Source organism: Apis laboriosa, unplaced genomic scaffold (genome assembly GCF_014066325.1).
Source record: "Apis laboriosa isolate Shangri-la unplaced genomic scaffold, ASM1406632v1 scaffold40_cov151, whole genome shotgun sequence".
Classification (NCBI taxonomy): Eukaryota; Metazoa; Arthropoda; class Insecta; order Hymenoptera; family Apidae; genus Apis; species Apis laboriosa.
Genome location: NW_025223180.1, coordinates 5,617,941 through 5,637,267, shown reverse-complemented (window position 1 = coordinate 5,637,267; position 19,327 = coordinate 5,617,941). Strand labels below are relative to the sequence as shown.

The window sequence follows — 19,327 nt, the reverse complement described above, 5'->3', positions numbered from 1 at the left end:
CCGCGATAAAACGACTACAATCGGAGAAGAACGAAAATACGCTTCTTCGTCTTATGAAAAATACGAGCGACCGACAAATAGAAATATGACAAAGAGCCGGTGGATTAGAAAGAGGGGAGAGAAGAGACCGGTTTCTGTCGAGAGATAACAATTTTACTAGAGGTAAAACTGCGTATATGAGATGATATAAAACATCGCTTCTAAGATGACGGTTCGGCACGCTCGATAGAGAAGAGCAAGAATATTTTTACGTTTCAATTTCTCGTTCGTCTCGCGATAAAAAAATAACCTCCCTGTTGTTCGTCATCTGCTCGTATAAGAAAGTTATTATTACTTATATTTATTGGGGAGAAAAACGCTACGTACGTTCGTATTTGCTGGAGATTTTTCTAAATTGTTCCATGCGATTTCGATCGATTGTTTATTAACGACGCAATTAACGACGATTAAACCGATAAAATAATTAATATCCAGAGTACAGCGAACGATTCCCGCGCATCTCTTTTTCACCGGCTAAAGCCCAAAACTGTTGGCCCGGAATTAAATTTCTATCTATTGTTTTTGCGACAATAATGTTTATTCAGTACCGTGAAATTTGCCACGCGCGTTTAATTGAAACAAAGACACAAAGCCGCCGTTTCTTTCCATTCGCGGAGCATGGAATCTACACGATAGAACGCGTAGATTCCATTATCGCAGGAGCAGGAACTCATAACGTGGCCAGAGCATATGCTACTGAGTTGGTCAATCGGAATTTCTCATGGATTACGCTTTACACGGATTCAATCCTCTATCTATCAATTCTGTCTACCTAATTAAACGGAACTAATACTGGTATGTAGTCTTTGAAAACGCCTATAACGAACGTTTCCCAAGCCTGCCGCATCTACTGCACGTACAAGAATTAATTCCCGCATCCGTCGAACAAAATGGATTAAATCATAACCAAGAAACTTAAGCAAAACCAACAAATAATAGTTTTTCGTTCCACGTCTGAATCCGATTCATCTTAACTCATCCTCAACTAATTTCCTCCTATTCGTTCGTGAATCATTTTATTGGTCAAACAAAAAATTGTAATTCGATTCGTTGTTTGTTTTTCGCGAGCGAAAGAAAGAGCTATATCATCTATACGCATAGAACGCACTTGCACGTTTATTAATGAAGTAGAAGCAGACGCGTTCGTCTGCCGTCTATTATAAGGCCGAACGTTTGACATTAGCTTTATTAAATAAAATCGCATCAAGAGGATCGTATACAACGGGGTTAATTGAATGATTGGTCCTGATACACCCGGGTCAGGTCGCATCGCGTTTTCCTACCGCGTGTATTGCCCTCGTGTCTATTCGAACATGTGTGGAGGATTCGATATATATGTGTGTGTGTGTGTGTGTACAGAGCCACCACGATAGGTCCTCTGTCTCTATTCACGCTTACGTAACCGCGCATACGCCGAGGGCACACATTCATTCATGCAACGTAAAATACTTGGGTGTATTTCGTTTGACGTAGTTTGCACATTAGTAATGCAAATTCCACGCTATTTCACCTTGCGCCGAGGTCTGGCCTGGCAATCCATGGATTTTCAGAGATAGCACTCGACCACCGACCTTTTTGGTAAGCACGAAAAGGGATGGAAATTTGGTAGCATCAAGGGCCGCGTTAATTTTGATCCACTGACATAAGTGGAAGCGAATTACGCCAACACGGTGCAGAGAGAGAGAGAGAGAGAGAGAATCATCGAATCGCTCGGGAAATTGGATCACGTTTTACGAACAAACCAATTTCATCGACGGCCTAACATCCCCCGAATATTTGCCTCTACCGCACACATATCGAATATATAATTTTCACCTTTCGCTCCTTCCTGCTTTTTCTATCTTTCAACCTCGCGTGTCATTAACTGTAAATACAAACTGATTAACTACTGACAAAAAGTCACCTGTTATCGAGATACTCCCGTATCAACCCCGTTAGGAACGTCCATCTTTGCCACGTCCAACGATTACGTTGGCCAATGTAAAACGCCCCCTACTTTTTAGCCGACAGGATCGAGAGGAGAACAGAGCGTAATCAACAAGGCCATTATCGAGCACATTTTTTACCGAAATGTGCAACTTTACGATCGTTTTTAATCGCGAGATGAATCTTCCAATATCTCGTTTTTTGCCGGCGAGCTCGAGGAACACGTAACGAAATAAAGCGCAGCGTTAATCCAATTTTCATTGCCGCTTTCATTACGATAATGCGTTGCTATTTCAGAGTATCGGATATCGCTTTTTGTTCGCGTTCAATCCTTTCGCGAGCCGTCCCATTTACTTTTTTTCCGAATCATTTCTTTCGAACATGTTACTAAAATTGCCAAGACGTTAAAGAAGAAGAAGAAAAAAATACGAAACGTAAAATACGAAAACGGTCCAAGTATGCATTTGCATCGCAACGCATGCGATGTCGATTAGATGACAAGGCTTATTCATTGGATTAAACGGATTCAAACGCTTTAATTGGACATCCATTGCCAATGTTAAATCAGTTTTCATTATGGTAATGATTAAAAAGAAAGAAATAAAGGAAAAAGAAAGGAAAAGAAATGGCGAGTGAACACGGTATAAAATCCTGCCCGATGGTTCTTAGCGTAGCGGAAGGGAAGTCCAATGAAATTCCTGAGAAAGAATTAATTACATCGGTATTGCGGCGGGGCCAACATTGTCGAGCGAAAGTATTTTCCACTGGATCAATAGAGAATCCAGGTGAAAAGCGTTGGAGATCGGATGCTAAAATGCTAATAATGCCGATATCGCATTGTTCGAGTGATACGTAGAAGTGATTCACCGATCGACGACAATGCCTTTTTTTAATATCGGTTCACGGGACGCGATTGTTACACTCGCGGAATTATTATAACGAGGATTTCTGAAGTATCTAGTTATCGGGCTGTGTAGTGACCTCATCCTATTCCCCGCTTAACATTATGAATAGGAACGCACCGAGACGATCTTCATTTCAATGCTTTTCACACAGTTTTCTGCCGTACGTCTTTCCACGTATAATAACCTTACCACCGTGGTAATAAAATTCGTGAAACGCATCACGTGCCACGTTGTTGTTGCGACCCAGTGAATAAGGAACGGAGGAGTGTATTTTTAGAGAAACGTTATATAAGTGTATCGACAAAGATCATCTTTGTGAAAACGATGTGGCGGCGATATCGATTGTGTAATAAATTATTAGTGAAATGTACGATACGCTGAATGCACATTACGCTTAATTGCGAGGAAAGAAATAGGTTAAAGATCATTTCCAAATCACAATATTCGAAATCACGATTCACCACCACCTACTCGAAACTACTGCTATTAATAATTCGTCGAATGGATAAGTAGGAAATGTGTATTTACGAGAAAGTGGAGATTATCTATTCCGTTCTTTAGATATAATATACATTGTATATCTGTGGGAAAGGTAATCAGATATAGCAAAAGAAGAGAATTCTCAAACTTTCTTTCTTGAAAATTCACTTGACATATTAAAGAACCAAAAGAGAGACTAGACTCCCGCTAAGACTCTGCACATCCTCTCGTCTCTGCTCGCAGAGAAATTTATTTATTTCTCTGAGAAAACCTTGGCATGCATATCTGTCACGATTCCCGATCACGATCGTTTCGCCGATACAATAAGCCTGCCAGTTACGAGAAGAACAATAATCCCCGTTTTCTATCTCTGATTATACTCCGTTGAAAATCGCAAAACGGCTTGTACAACTCGCATGGCACCGACCCTCGCAAAGACCTGTATTATCCATTTATATTATTTTCAGTTTCGATCGATCTCAGCCTCCATCTCAATTACACCTTTTCCCCCGATTTCCTTTTGCCGTGTTTCGAAAGGTCACCGAGCTCTAGCGAAATAGACCATTTCGGACCAGCGGTGGAGAAGCGTCGTCTCTCCGCAGGGAGCATAAGATTCGAAGATAGCAATCCGGGATGGTTCACGTCATAATAAAATTAAATTCATATCTCGGAACGCGAGAGCTACCGTGACACGACCTCCTCGTTTATCGTAAGCAAACACGTATTTGTCGTTTCGTTTTTTTTCTCCCTCCCTCTCTCTCTCTCTATTTTATTCCCGCTCTTTCCGCTCTTTCTTCCATTTTTCTGCTTATCCCCATTTAACGTTATCCCCTCTCGTTCACGCGTCCCCTCCCCGTATCTGTTTCTCCGTCTCGAATAGTTTTGATTCATGAGAAGGGTGTAACCCGAGCATGCGTGTTACACGTGTGTGCGTGCACACCTTGAGGTGTGCTTCTCCATTCCCCTCTGTACACCACGTTCCGTTCTCTTCTTCGTCTAACGCGTTGTTCCGACGGACAAGGCGAAATCCGACACTGCATACCAGCAACTCGACTTCCACAACCCGGCGCCCACCCTCTTTCTTTTTCCGCCACGTCTCTCTACCTTTCCTTCCACCTCCATCTTTCTCACCGTCCTTTCCCTCCCTTCCGACGCCGTCACCTCCGCACCCATCCTTTTTCACCTTCTCTCCTTCAACGTGTCTGATTTTACGTGCCTGTGCTCGCCTCTCGCCCGCTCGCGGTCTACGTTTAAACACGTGTCAACATGTCGGTTGACATAGATTTTTCGCCAAGATAGAAGCACGAAAATAAGACGAGGGGCACGAAAACGCACCCGGGAGAAGCTTGATCGACTCTCCTCCTCCGTGGGTGCCGGAGTGTGAGAAAAGGGAATGAGGCGAGCACGAGGGAGGAGGTATCCCAGAAACCAGTTTGTACGTTTCGAAGACGAGGCGCATCGTTCTTAAAAGTACGGCCACTCGGGCCGCTTGTGGATTCGCGTTTAACACCGGGAGGCACCCATGGTGTTGCATTGTTGGCTCGGCCGGCCTTTTAGGATCGTTGGATTGCATTTCTTCCGTTCTTAATTGATAGCTCTTCCCACGAGTGTTGTTACGTATAACCGGCTATTAGTTACGGGAAACGGTTTACGCGATATCGAAGGTATCGGGATCTATTCGCAAATTTTCCAATCGCCCTCCGTTTCGTTCCGCACGGAACTACTTCGTTAAACGATGATCCATCGGATGGAATAAAAGATAAAGCGTCGAGTATATAATGTACTCCTGTACTGTTCATTGCCTCTCAATTGATCTAAGATCTATCGCGAATATTTCCCATTTACATTCAAATTTACGTGCGAAAGAATTCACGATTCAAAGCGAAACCTCGTTTATATCCGGTAAACGGATTCATCGCGCGAAATACGCCTAGATTAAAGTTACAGGCAGACCGATCCACCTCTGAACATCGCAAAACCGATTTTTACCAGTCCAGTTAACCGGGACTCGGCCCGGTAATTGACATTCACGATATTTTCCAAGCCGCAACGGACCCGTGGAAACGATCCCGCCTCGACGTTCGATAATTTTCCTCCTACGTTCGCGCCGCTCGCATGAATCATTCGTTCACGAGCAAAAGACCAAGGTGTACATGCACGCATTACACGTTCATGCTCTAGCGCGGGTGAAAGTTGTGATATATCCGTTATAATTTCGTACGGTTGGCGTATTGCTTCCGTACGTAGGAACCATTTGTTCCGGAAAATGGCGCAATTTTGTCTCCCCCGCATGCGGGGGAGAACAAGCGCAATACCTTCGTGGATATAATTTAAACAAGGGCTCTTTATGTAACACGGTCTATTTATTTGGGCATACCTACGCTTGTCCGCCGTATACAATACCCATGCGAAACGTCACACAATTTCTGTTAAACGTCCTCGCCTCTAATGGACGTGTCGACTCGCGTGCGGCTTCGCAGAAATGTATTATATTTTGCGGCTTTGGCCAGAGACAATGCTCGATTTAACCGACAATCGGTGATATATACGATAAAAAATTTTCGCGTTTCTACGCGAGGCTTCCACGTTTCGAACGCGCGGATTAAATGCGACTGATATTTTTCTCGATGTTACCTCGGTTTACGAAGAGGGAGATAATATTATTTATTGGTAATTATCGAGTGTGTTAAATATAATTCGTAAAAGATTGCACGAATGATAAAATAATGAATGTAATTGGCGCGAAACGTTGCGAATACTTCGAAACAAGAAAGATCATGTCTTTTATAAAATTTTAGAATAAAAATTTTCTTCGTGTTATGAATTTATAAATCATTATTTTATTCTATTCGTTAAGTATATATAGTTCGAATCGCAGATCACCGACGTAGCATTTTCGTATTACCAAGAAATTTGAACAATAAAGTCGGTGCTCTTCCCTGCCCCACCATTGGGTCACACTCGCAATTTCATAAATCGTATGCGACTAAATTGCACGGAAACGCCGACACACGAAATCGGCACGTTCGGCATAAGAGTACTTTCTTCGTCATTCCGGCCAAACTGACGTACGAATCTTCTCCCGCTCACCAGTCCGGCCCTCTTTCTCTCTTTTCCCTTTTCCCTTTTCCCTCTTTTTCCATCCCAGGAGAACCCTCGTCTCGGAAAATTCGATTTCAAGGATTTGCTGGCGACAGACACGAATACACGTCTTTCACGGCATAGTGCAGCATGAGCCGGGATGGTGCTCTTATACAAAAGCTATTGCAACACTTCGTCAACGACGATACGTCTATACGTAATACACACCCGAAAACTAGATCGTTACGTATTGTATTTTCTTATTTTTACCATGTTAAAATAAAATTTTGCCTTCTGTTATCTAGGTTAATATTTCATAATTAGATTTAAAATGTCGAATATTCGAGAATACCTATCATTTGGAAAATATTATTCGATAATATTCGTTGCCTACCATAATTATAAAAGTTAAAAATCCAAAAAGAAAATAATCACGAATTTATACAACTGGTATCGGAACGATAAAATCGCTCCAGGATATGCAAAAATATATTCTACACGACCTCGATTTTGCGTTAGAATTATTCTCGAATTGCGCATGGGGATTCTATTATCAATCGGAACGATATATTTCCCAAGTTTAATATACCAACCTGGTTGACAGCTACAGAAATTAGTTACGCCAACGTAATTTGTCAAAAAAATTACCGGAACGAAGAAATGATTCGCTAACAAGGTTAAATATGATACGCATTTTGCTAGTCAAGCAATGTTTCCATGCTATAACATTGCTTTTATTGCGCAAAAATATAAAACAAACAGACGATTAAATCTATTGTTACGCTGCAAATATTGATCCGCATTTCATTTGTTCAATTTGCAGCTACGTATAATATATAGAAAACTAACAAAAGAATAATTAAAAATAAATAATTTATTAATCAAATATAACTCACCCTCGATCGTCGTGTAGCAATTCCACGGAAGATTAAAATTGACCACTGAAGAGAATTGAAAAAAACTATGAAAAAATTGAAATCACCGAGGACACGAGTTTTCTGATCCTCGAAGAGTGCGTGAGTGCGTGCGTGCGTGTCTAAGGTTCCTTTCGTGGCGTGTGGCGTGAGAACTCTTTTTCGGTGTTCGCGAAACGAGGTAAAAAGTAGACGATGAGATTGGCCAAATCCACCACTCACGGTTGCCAAGGTCTCTGGCCCTTTCTCCCCTCAGGTTTCCCTTTTTTTCTTTAATTGCCCTCTTTAATATGCGAAACGGCACACGAATTTCAATGGGTTCGCGTGATTATTAATTAAGACGTTCCTTTCGAATCGTATCGAATGATGTATGTACACTGTAAGGTGATCAGGATATCGAACCGATGATTGGTTATGCAGAACGAATATCTCCTTCTCAACTTGGTCCTAATTAATTATCTATTCGAATAATCGGCGTTTACTTTGTCCGCCAAAATGCACGTTTAGCAACTTTCCAACATGGATGCCAATGAACACTGACCGAAATTCTTCGATTAATCAACTTAAAGAAGAGTCAGTAGAGAAGAACTTTTTATCCAACGAAAAACCACGTGACGCCCGTATTACGATACACAATTGCATAACCTCGATGGATAGAATTATTTTCGTAAACGGATGATTTCCAAATCGTACACTCGTTTCGAACACGTCACTTAAACAATGTGAATAATGTACTGGCGTTATTCGATATTTGAATCGATATATACTTCAAATCGATTGCAATAAGCAGCTGACGTCAGGTAATATGGCAGCCACGCGGTCGGTGATCAGTCGGTAAACCTCTGAAAAACACGCTTACACGGTCAAATTCGCAGGAAATATTTATCAACATGAAATATCAATTTACGACGTAGTATCATCGGTTTCGACGAATTTGTCAGAGGTAAACTGATCTTTCCTCTTTTTTCTAATTAACCTCTACCTAGTGATACGCAGTATACAATGATGTCATTTGTATTGTTCAAGCAATGTTGACATTTCGGTTAATGGACGTTAGAAGGAATTTGCCACGTGTAAAGAAATGGGAACAATCAGTGTTCGCGAACATTCTTTCATATATTTTGCGTATGTAACAATCGATCGTCTTATATGCATTAATTTATCGATGATTCCAATTTTATCGTTCACACTTGTATTTTTCAGTAGTATCGATTGTCGTCTTCAACGTATCATGCGAATTCCAATCAAGACTCTAATCTTTTGAGGCTGTTAATCAAACGACGAACTCTAGATTCTGAATCGACGTCAGTGATTGACTCTGCGTAGAGAAACAAGGATATCTGTCCGCACATACGTCGGATTAATTACTCCAGCGGTTAGTCGGTACACTACGCTCACTCGTGGCCAAGTTACCGGTATATATACGGGTACATCGGCCTCCAATTGCAGTTACTCGTGGGTGATGCACCGCAGGACGCATCTCGAAACCCACACGCAGACGGTAACCCCGAAGCTCGCACTAGAAACACCCTCGGTAGCACTCCAGAGTACTCGATCGCACTCACGTCGACGGATCATGATGTTGCCAACGAGCACTGATTCAATGTAAACACACACACGTACACGGTTACACACATGTATACGTAGACGTATATATATACGCACACTGTAGTTGCGTCACAAATCCGAACAACGTTGTCGTCAAAATTAGTTACTAATCATGTTTCGATCGATTCCAGAAGACAATTTCAATCGACGACACTTCTCGTAAAATATTACACACAATAATACGCCGTTCCAACCAGAGGAATTCACGTGCACACTTGGTTCTAATCATGTACGGATCGATTCGATCGATATTTTAGGTTAATTTTCCGTATTAACATCGCGCGCGATTGTAGTCCACCATATTGTATCGCACTTACCGATAGGCGATTCGAAACCATCGGGACGAGATTACTATAAATATCGATTCTCGATTAAGGTGGATAACCTCGAAATTGCAATTCGATACTTCTCAGTCGAGATTGATTTCGCTTGTGAAACGCATCGTAAGAGATAGAGACCGATGAATGTCACTGGTTGACAGTTTCGCGAATTGTACACGCGGCCGTAAATGATTGTCGAAATTTACACGCGAAATTGGTCGTGTGGACCACCGTGATCCGGCCTCGGAACACACGCTCGTTGAACTGTCGTTCCGAGCAGCTCGGCCCGCGGTTTAGTATCAACGTTCGTTCTTGGCTGGCGTCGCGCCCCTCCCGGGACGCCGGTCGACGCCAATCGAGTGCGCGTATACCTACGTGCACGTTACCTGCGAACCTGAGAGGAGAATCCACCTCTGCCTTCCTGCTTGAATCTCGACTGTGCACACCTCTACGTGATCCTGTGTGTGAGTATCTTTTGTATGTTTTATTCGTGTTCTACTGTACGATTCTTTTTTTATTCTTCCGATACGAATATCTTCGATATTGAATTCTTATTCGAGAAATAACCACAACAGAGGACAGATTCCAGAGAATTTTGATTTTTATGTAATTTTCGTTTAAAATTATACAATGTTTTCTATCATCTAATTTAATTTTTATAATCAAATTTTATCTTTCGATAAATTTTGTAATTGATGAAGTGTGGCGCTACTGTCGTGCTATACGTTCCAATTAATTTTTGACGCACAATCAAATATAATTCAATGTGTTTGAATATTTATTAATTTAAATTTTTTAATTTTTTATGATTTATTTTTTTTTATAGAATTATTTTTTCACTAATATATGTTTCTTTAATCATTTTCGCAATATTACTATTCAATTCTATTTTTTTTTTTTTTTTTATTAAAATTCGTGTTTTCTATACGATTGTTTTTAAATTTTAAATACTATTAATTAAAATATTATTAACATTAATTGAGCAATTATATAACGTTCAATGTACGTTTCAATATAATAATTATATAACGTATAAAACATAAATATTTAAAAATCGGTGAAAAGAATATCTTTTCGTTTGTGTCTCAAGCGTTATTCGTTTAAAATGAATCGAAAGATTATCCAGAAAAGATTTCTCTATAATTGTACATCTATAATTGTTGTGTAAAGAGACTATTCGCGATACGATAAAATAGCACAAAGGAATAAGATGCAAATCGTAGATAGATCAAATTCACGACGAATACATTAAGGATTTACCTTTCAGGTGGCTCAATTTAACTGAACAACAACAGGTATAGTGGTGAAGAAGACCAGACTCGTTTCCCTTCTTGTCGTATTACCATACTTGAGTAGCACGCGCGGACAGCAAACGCGGAATCCACAGCTCCGTCTCGACCTTGCTCTTGCTCTAATTGGCAGACTCTGATCTAAGGACTCGAATTTAAACGTTCGTTTAATGACAATACTGCTATTATTCTTCACGATCTCGCTTCGTTCGCGGCATCTTGTTACGAGCCGTGACCGAAGTTGCTTTTTCAAACTCGATCGATAGAACGTTGTGGATTTATATTTAACAATGGCCTTTTGTCCTTCTTATTAATTTTCTGCCCGTGTGGGATGATCCAATTGAAAAGAAATAACAGCATTGCACATGGAACATGAAATTGAAATGTTATTACCGTTTCTCGATTGAAAATGTTGCATTCAGGAAAAGAATGTCGATAATAATTATTTCGCCCGATTTTCCTCCCTTTCCATCTCAAAACGCGTACATCGCATACATTTTCCATCGAATAAACAACCGATATTACACGAAATCATATTACACGTCTGCGTAGTTTCCGAACATCACTAGTCGAAAATTTCTTGTTTAATCATTTTATCGTTATAATATATCACGTCATTTCATATCTGTTTTAGTTTGCGATCGCTTTCGTTTCTGCGAACACACGTAGCTCGAACGAATACACGGAAAGTATCAGCACGGAGAACTTCCGAGCACTCGATTTTACCATTGGTGTTCCCATAAATGTAGAGAGAGAGAGACAGAGAGAGAGAGAGAAGCCAGGTTGCGCGCCCCATACAGAGCCACGCATGTGCGCCTGTTGGGAAGAGATTTCATAGTCCATGTAGTTTGGCATCAATGCGAAATCTGGGGTTGGTTTCAGACGCGCGATAAAGCCATTTCAAATTGAATAACAGATTTCTGAGCACACAACAAAATGCACTTGCCGCGAACGCTTCTGAAACCTGGAAAAGAGGGTGGAACAATGGGGCGCGTTTTCCTCTCTACTTACACTTTCTATTTGGCCTGTCTGCGAGCTCGACTGTCTACATTTTCAACAAATACACCGTTACCAGACCGATTGACTGTTTCGCTTCCATCTTGTTACATACATATCTGTACGTCATGCTAATTATATGACTAAACATTGTCATGTTCTAGACTTTAAAAAGGTATCTTTCCTTTTAATTTCTTTTATGTTTCATCGTGAAAACTGCACAAAACGTTTCATCGTTATTGGAACGAATCCTATATTATAGGCTGGAATTATAGTTAAGAGAGATCTGTCCTTTACTTTTTTAAAATAAAAATTCTTATAAATATTTCTGTGAAATAATATAGTTTAATAATAATAATAATACTTAGCTTTCAATTTTTTAAATGTTTAATTTATTCTTAAATGTTCGTGTTATTTATCAATATTAATAATACGATGGATATTATTTCACGATTCGTCGAGCAATTTATCGAAATTTTCGAATATAAACTGAATTCATAAAAGATCACAATTAAATCTGCCGCGATAAAATATTTATGGAAACACTTTGAGAAAATTGAAAAGGCGAATACAAACAGATTCATTGACAGGATTATTGCGAAATATCTGATGAGTAATTAAGACGATGTGATTAACGTAACTTTACACTTGCGTGCAATTGATATTGAACATCAACTTGTATCTGTAACCGGTTCGTTAGAGCGATGATAAAACGGGATAATTAAAAAAAACAGCTGTTAGTTAAAGTGGTCGGTTAACTCATCGTGGTCGATCGTAAAAAATGAAAAGGGATCAAAAAATCATGGCAATAATAAATTTTTGCCAGAAATTTTATTCCTATTTATCGAAAAATCATTTCAACTACTCTTTTTTCTCTCGTTATAATTTGATATCCGGTAAATATTTTTATACGATATCCTTTGCTATTCGATATTAACGATTCGGACGAACCATGTAAATGTTCTTTCATTTTTCGTAATTGCGTTTACCAATTCAATCCTCGTAGGTACATAGTGACGTATTGAATGTTTCAATCAGAAATATTGATTTCAATTTGGATATATTCAAAAATCGCTCATATTTAACTTCATTTAAAATTATTTACACAAACTGAATGGTCCGGGAGAGCCTTTTGTCACAAGTGGGAGGCGCGTCGATGTAATGGATAGAATCGATGCCCCGCAATTACCATTTATTCTATATTTTAATGGAACAGTATTAAAAATCATCGAGGCACGAAGAAAAGTAATTTTATAAAAATAAAAAAACATACAGCGGAACCATTTTTCACCGATGATATTGGAATTATTTTAAAACTCGCCTAGAGCGTTGCACGTGATGATTTTCCTTTTAAAAAATTGCGATCGCATCGTTTCACGTTTTCTCTATATTATCTCTCGCCAACAATATATCCCGATAATTGTGTATTAATTCACGCGCTCTGATTACAAATTTTTCTCCACCGTCGGCTCCGTCCGTTCGTAACAATACCCATTATTTATTTAACATTAACGCTCGTTCATTTTACACCAAGCACGCATATAAACGATGATTTACTATCTTTGTACGATATACCTTGTAGAATCGTACCGTGAGATTGGCTCAATTAATAAACCGCTTCGATGCATAATTATCTACCACTGTCAACGCTATCATGGATAATTGCGATTTTAATTGCCTTTTATGGGTCGCACGTTAACGACGTTACAAGATTACCGGGGGCCAATAAATCCCAGTCCACGAGTCGACGAGACGTTGTAAAATTCTCTCCCTGTCCCTGTCCCGACAAGGATATTACCATATGTTTCGCGAACGAGCGACCGATCAGTTTGATTCACACCGTGGCGCAGTCAATCCCGTCCCGATTCCAAGTTTCACCTTTCCACCGCGTGCTTTCGGCAAAACTGATATTCCAAAACTTTTCATGGTTGACGCGTTCGAGGGGATGGTGGATGGAGAGCAGAGGGGAGGGAAAAGATTGGATTGACACCAGCGCGAGAGAGTTTTTACGGCGCGAGTTTCGAACCCAACCGAATCTCGAAGTCGACAAACACGCTCGACATCCTGAAAGCGGCGAGGCAAAGTTTACGCCGATCTCGTTGCGCGCGTTTCGGACCGAAATCCGTAACCGGTCACGCGTCACGTGGATACCCCCGTCGAATGCATAGTTGCACAGCTTTCCACGGGCTTGCCAGGGCTTCGTTGTACGAAATTAGCATGGCCGTGATAGGATTGAATTTATTCATGTACGATTTGAACTAACTGACGAGGGTAGCGCGCCTTTGTCGACCGTCCTCCAACGTTCCTTACCGGTGCTCTCTCTTATATCCCCTCGCTCCTTTCTCCTTCCGATCGGACTTCACCCTACTCTTCCTCCTTCGAGCCGACTCGTGTGTCTTGCGCCCGACACGACGACACGCTGCTTCTTTGTGTTCGTGCAAAACCGCGCGGCCAATGTCGGCACGAACTGCATGCCCTCCCGCGCGTGCCACTCGTGCATTCTTTGCACCGATCGAACGTTATGCAGATCTGCTCCGGGGCTGAATTTGTGCCTGATGGCGAGGTACGAGGCAAGGTCGTGCATCAGCCGGCAGAGTGACCGAGACTCGGCGCTACGGACGCGGAGAATCCCTTCGGATTCCTCGAATGCTCCGTTCACGTTACGACACCCCCCGGATAATATATGTATTTCGTGTCCTTTCGTGAGAAATTGCGACCATTTGTTTTTCATCTTTCAAAAATTGTTCGTAATCGAGAGAATCATTCTCGTGTTCCGCGAAGAATTATTTCCCATGTTTGTTTCCTCTTGTTTTGTCGATTGATAAAATTATCTTTCGTCGTTGCGAGATGAAGCATATTTGAAGCGTTTGTCGAAGAATCGAAAGAATGAGTTCAAACGATATTTATCCATCATCCTGTGGAAATTAGCTTATACATTTATTAAGCTCAATTTATTATTACGTGATGTAATATTAAATATAGAAAGAGAAAAATGAAATAAAAATCGGAAAGGAATTATTGAAGTAAATTGTTGAAATCAAGAAGGAAACGTAGCGGTATTGCATTGGCTACGAATCCGAAATATTAGTCACGAGTACGTGTTCTCGTTGAGTCAGCTCGATAGTAATATTTATAACGACAAACGTGTCACTTCTTAATAAAATCTTGTCAAATATACCGATGATTTCATCTCTCTCGTTTATAAATTGAAAATTATCCTTCGTTATGGATTATATGGATATTTGTGCTGATAATCATCTTTATTTGAACACTCGATGAAGCAAGTAGAGTTACATACGAAATCATGGTGCAAGAAATGAAATTAAGCAAATAGTCAAAAGTACAAAGGAGAATACGCGAGGTTGAAAAACAGCACGTTGCTTAATATCTCGTTCTCGGGTCGACTTGGAAATGAAAAATTCCCCTTGCACGCACCGTGAAAATTTCCTTTTCCCCGGCCGAAAAGGTCCTTAATGATAAAGTGTTGGACCTCCTCCCGTTCCACAACTTGCCGGCTAACTAAATTAAGAGCAGGCGCGCGTAAGAAAACGCTCCTCTTAAAATAAGGAAACAACCAAATCTTAACTACCGCGAACAACGACAAACACGCCGATTAAATCTCGAATAATGAATAACTCGATGATTCAAATGCACGCGCTACGATTCTACGATTCTGCGATTCGATGTTGAGGTAAGTATTTACGTTTTATTTTCTTGCGCAAAATTCAAGGATGATTTTTAATACATTTAATTTCGCGATTATTGTATATAGGAAATTTAAAGAATCATTAGAACACGATTCTTTTTTTATTCTTTTCCTATTCTTAACGTTGCTTTAATTTTTCTTTAATGTTTTTTTACTTATACAAGAAAAGCATGTAAATCTCATCGCGACACTTATATTTCATTTTGCCCGGACTACGTACGAGAGCTCGTAGAGCCAGTTTCAAGCGCGCAACTTCTTCCTCTTTTCTTCTCTCTCTCGTCGCTTGCAGATACTTTATACGATTGCATTCTACACTCGAACGTTTTACGCGACGAACACGACAATTTCCTTGCTCCTTCATAGCAAAACCAGCGACACCGATACTATCGACGCGACGGAGGATGGATTCGTATCGAGCATTTTCGCTTCTTTTTTTCTTTTTTTTTTTATTACTTTTCATTTCCTTCCCTTTCGTACGTTTGGCGGCAAGAACGAGAGAAACATAATAGCGTGACTCAAGTTTAATGAGGAGCACCGTCTTTTAAAATCGCTTCGTATCACCTTTTCCGAGAGAGATCCGGTTGCGGTCTATGCCCTGCGTGAAATAATCCGCTTTTCGTTCCCATTACAATTTTAATTTCTCTCCCATCGCGTTTCCGGCGCTCCCTCCCATTTCACACCATCTTCGTTCGCTACACGATTCCCCGCCATATAGGTGGTAGGGTATACACATCGAGACTCGGAGTAGCCTTGCGACCGGTCCGATAATTATCTCGAACCGGAGATGTACTATTAGCGATCGCAGTTTGACGTATACGGTGGGCTCTTATCGTCTTACCCTCGGTCCTTTGCATCTCTCCTCGTCATTAAAAGCAATCCTTTTCGCCGTGCGGTCATTATTACGTGCTTACGCCACGTTACGCGATAATTAATACATCACATTAATATATCCTCGATGACGGATACGGTGCAATAACGAAGAAGAGACGTAATTTTTTACGTTGCGATAATTCACAAGGTTTGTTTTAATTCGTTGTCTTTGTTGTCATTAATGGAAATCGATTAGAGATTTCTTATAAATATGGTATGTATGCTTTGACGTAAATGAAATACGAAGTAGATGCGTTCGAGACGAAAATTTATTTATTCAAAGAAGTAAAGAGGGATTATCCTCCTTGGCTGCTAGGAACGCGAATAGAAAAATATCGCGGATCGGAGTTGGTAACAGGTTGCAAACTGTTGGAAATCGCGGTCGTCGAAGGAGGGATGTAAGTGGACTGTAACGTCCCACGCGGCTGCGAAATGGCAGTCCTGGGAGCGGTGGACGAGCGAGGGGGAAAGGAGGTGGGATTAGGGGGAAGCGAGAAAGGGAAGAGAGCGAGGAGGCAGAGTGGAGAAGAGGGTTTGGGATCGCGTGCTACGAGCCGGTTGTGTAGCCGGCATAAATGATAAAAACGGACAGGAGGAGCGACCGGTTCGCGGCTAAACCTCAATAAGTGTAAAGACCGCATGCAAATGCCAACCAATTATAAGAGGGAGTCTCTGGCCCTCTCTCGCCGTGAAATATTATCAATTTTCGACGCGCGTTATCGCACACCCCCGCATCGAACGCGCATTACCGCGGGCCAGACGCGCCGATCTTTCGTAGACTCTCGCCATGTATTCGAGATCCGGACGATGCTTCTCGCAACTTGTACTTTCCAATCCACTCCTCGTGATCCTCGAACAAGGATATTACCACGAAACGTTCTCGCCTAGCGATTCAGAAACGTTCGAATCCTCCTCTCTAAGTCGCGTACGCGGCTTATGACCGCGCCTCGTATCATCGAGGCGGAATTTTCTTCGTTACCATCGGCGTTTCGCAATAGAGAGATAGAGAAAAGGGTGGGGAGGGTGGGTGGAAACAAAGAGAAAGGAGGAAAGGAGGCATTGTTGGGGGAGGGGGGGGGGGGGAAGATGATGATATTGAGAACGAGAGAGGAGAAAGAGGAGTTGCGTAACGCACGAGTAACGAAGTATTCGCGAGTCGATGAGAGATAACTCGTGACAAGGATTAATGGAGCGCAGCATCGGCGTTGCTTATTATTAGTAGTACTACTCGCATAATTAGCTATGGGAAAACGTGTAAGCAATGATCGATTCGTACGTCGACTCTCGAGTTTCGCTCTCTTAGTCTCCCGGCGGAGAGCGCCTTCTTTTTCTCGGCCGCTAAAGAGGCTGTTCTTGCCCCGCCGGTATTCCACCGGTGTGCAACGTCGATCTGACAGTGATCGAGCACTGTCATTCGAGTCGACGCCGCATACCTTACAAGATTCTGTACGCGCCAGCAATTATGCTATCTTGGGAATGCCTTGTATCACTCGATTCTCGCTTTTCGCGGCATTAACAAAAGTACCAACATCCGACCGGCTACTGGAAACGGTGCGGTATGCCGGATCGGGGGCTCGGATCGGGGGTTATTCGCGGTAATGCCACACCACCAAATATGAACCGAAGGTTAATTAACGTACAAGCAATTAACCGTAGAATTATCGTGCTCGGTTTTGCCCCGACGATTATCGGGAGGAGCGGGATTCCTCGAAACCGGAACGGTACGACGCCCGGAGGAAATTATTACGTGCGTTTTTGTTCCCTTTGTTACGTCGAAATTCTACCACGGTGGAAAGGGAACGGTCATTTTTGACCAGCTCCGTAACATCCTACCGTTCAAACCGCTTTTAATTATTCTCGATTACACTCTTTTTTATAGAAACCATCATACCACCGCCGTTCAAATATTAACATTTAATTACTTCTTCTTTCGATTATTTCGCTTAGTCTGATTTTTTTCTTTTCTTCTTTTCTTCGCTCGATACTTGTATTGTTTGGAAATAATTTTAACTTTCGTTAGACAGTGTAAAAGAAATCGATAAGAAAAAAAAAAGAAAGAGAGATGATACGAAAAGTATCGAAAATTGTCCAATTTTTGCATTTTACCGAGAAGAGAGATCCCTCTCTCGAGAAATTCGTAACAAATAACGTATTTCTTTGGCCAAGAAATCGACGACGAGTTTCGATTTCGTTCAGCCACAACAACCATATATACCTAGCGGGGAAACTTTTCGCGGGTTATTATCGTTTGGAAAGGCAACGGCATTTACGAAATGGAATCCGGTCGAACGATTCGTGGCTGTCGCCGAGGACGGAAATGCGAGAACGATCGAGCCACCCCTCTCTCCCCCGCCACGGACTTTTCTCGAGGGCCCAGAAGAATTCGCGGAATGTCGTCGTAGATCGTCGTTCTCTCTGTGCGGGTGTGAGCGGCGGGTGCCGTATCCGAGGCACAGTCGAAACTTTTTGAAACAGAAAAATTAGATATCCGTTGTGCGTCTGGCCACGTGAATTTTCCTTTCGCGAAAGAGGCGACGGCTGCGCGGGATCAGCGGGAGGAAACAGAGACGAGAAGAACGAAGCGAACTGGAAAAGGGAAGGCTATATGATATATGGAAGGCTAAATCGAATTTTCGTTCGTTTGTGAACTTCGTTTGGGCGAAGAGGTACGAGGCTAAAAGGATCTTCCACTCTGGAATGAAATTTTTCCGCTATCCGAGAAAACTTAACAGCGGCCGAGGGTGGTGTGGTAGGGGAGGGATGGTTAGGAGAGTCGAGCAGATGGGGGGATGGTACGAATGGAGAGTCGAGCAATTTCGTCCTTCGTCGCTCTTTGTTTCGACTCATTAGAGAGGAATACTACGTTCCTACTACTCGTCCGCTCTTTATCGCGATGTAAAAATTAATCAAGTTTTTGAACTCGTCGCGGTGACCCGTTTAAACCGTGAATCCAAGAATGCCGCTTCCGCCAACTTCCTTTATTATTTATACGATAATTATTAAGGACCGGGATTAAAAGTTTTACCGTTGCGGCGTAATCTCGCTGTCCACGAAGTTGAAGATTTTTACGGACGGGGAGGGGAGTATAAAAATTAAATTAATAAGAGACCCTTGGTTCTTATGGAAGACGAAGACGACCTGATTCAGCGAATTTAGGATCAGGCTTCTTCTTCCTCTTTTTCAATATATATAT

General features: G+C 41.5%; 1 protein-coding gene and 1 pseudogene across 1 annotated transcript in view; one reads left to right on the top strand and one right to left on the bottom strand.

Moving 5' to 3' along the window:
• LOC122715831 (latrophilin Cirl-like) overlaps positions 1 to 7,575 on the bottom strand; it is a 365,198-nt gene extending 357,623 nt beyond the window's left edge. The window contains exon 1 of the mRNA XM_043938340.1: positions 7,328 to 7,575. The gene's annotated coding sequence lies outside the window, so the exon portion shown is untranslated. The remainder of the gene's footprint in view (positions 1 to 7,327) is intronic.
• A 1,082-nt stretch (positions 7,576 to 8,657) lies between these two features.
• Positions 8,658 to 9,473, top strand: LOC122715936 (annotated as a pseudogene).
• Positions 9,474 to 19,327: the final 9,854 nt, after the last annotated feature.